The sequence below is a fragment of the Schistocerca americana genome, chromosome 8, assembly GCF_021461395.2.
Source record: "Schistocerca americana isolate TAMUIC-IGC-003095 chromosome 8, iqSchAmer2.1, whole genome shotgun sequence".
Classification (NCBI taxonomy): domain Eukaryota; kingdom Metazoa; phylum Arthropoda; class Insecta; order Orthoptera; family Acrididae; genus Schistocerca; species Schistocerca americana.
In genome coordinates this window covers 317247252-317248984 of record NC_060126.1, presented here as the reverse complement: position 1 = coordinate 317248984, position 1733 = coordinate 317247252, and positions in this window count along the sequence as shown.

Sequence of the window (1733 nt, the reverse complement as noted above, 5' to 3'; positions counted from 1 at the left end):
CAAAATTCGTCAGAATTAAAGAGGTACAAACTCTTCTCCACCCCCGCACCTCGCATGGTGCTACAGAAGAATGTTGTAAATTAGATGGCCTGATAAGGTATGCACTGAGGAAGTTCTCCGCAGTATCGGCGAGGAAAATAATATATGGAAAATTTTTGAAAAAAGAAGGTGGTAAAGGGTAGTAGGACATCTGGAATGACGCTACGGAATAGCTTGTATTGTTCTGGAAAGAGCTATAGAGCGTAAAAACTCTAAGGGAAGACAGAGATTGGAATATATCCAGCAAATAATTGAAGGGGTAGGTTACAAGAGCTGTTCTGAGATGAAGAGGTTGGCACAGGAGAGGTATTCGTGGCGGGGCGAATCAAACCAGAGGACTGGTGAGTCCAAAAAAACTAGTTACCAATCGGTACACTACATCTAATTTTTATCAATACCTGACTGGAAATGTGGAATTCCTTCCAGATATACTTCATTATGGAGAACCGTATTACCTGCAAAAAGTCTGAGGTTACTGTTAATATCCTCTGCGAGTTCATTGTTGTAGAACAAGAGCAGCAAGGGTCACAAAACACTCGCCTAGGTGGCACCTGAAGTTGCTTCTGCTTATGTTGATGACATCCCATCAAAGATAACATGCTGTGTCCTCCCTACCAAGAAATCCTCATTCCAGTCACAAATTTAGTTTGAAACCGCCATACGATTGTATTTTGGGTGACAAACATTGGTGTTGTGAAACCCAACTTGGGCTATTCTCGTATGACATTCTGGAAGTCATCGACCAAACACCGAGCGAGGTGGCGCAGTGGTTAGCACACTGGACTCGCATTCGGGAGGACGGCGGTTCAATCCCGTCTCCGGCCATCCTGATTTAGGTTTTCCGTGATTTCCCTAAATCGCTTCAGGCAAATGCCGGGATGGTTCCTTTGAAAGGGCACGACCGATTTCCTTCCCAATCCTTCCATAACCCGAGCATGAGCTCCGTCTCTAATGACCTCGTTGTCGACGGGACGTTAAACACTAAACACCATCAACACCATCGACCAAACAAGTCAGGTAGATGCAGTGATTCTAGACATACTAGAATATAAGTTAAGTAAATCTTCTGTTTACTCTGTCACCCTGTTCTCTAATCATTTCTGCTCCTGTTCAGATCTCCTACAGCGACAGTTGCTGAACGATTCTGTATCCCTCCTCTTTTTACCGTCGCGTATAGGTCGTACACAACAGATTTCAACTAATGCTTATCGGATGTCCGTCTTCTTTCCTCGTCCTGTCACCATTGTTTGAAACGCTAGTCAGTACCTAGCCGAGAAACATTATTCTCGGGCATGTGTGCCAGTTACAAGGGAGAACCACCATTTTTTCAACACCTACGTAACGACCTCGTCATTTCCTCTTAAGATAAATGTAAGCCCATATGATTGTAGAGTTAATAAGTTGCGGAACCCACAACTTGCTGTGTAACGTTTCGGTAATCATATATTTTCCGTGGTCTAGTTCTGGGGTAATTCATGGTCTGTCAATTAAGTAACCATGCCGCACTAAAGAACTATTTGTGATGCTAAAACAGCCCGGCATTCCCCTTCAAGCCTTCTTCCGCCACCTGCACGCGAGCAGACATAACCGCTGCGTGAGTTTTCGATGTTTACAATTTAATCGCTCATCCAGATTTCTAAGGCTGCAGGGAAGGAAGCTGGGCTGGAGGAGCGAACAGAAGTTAATATTCCATT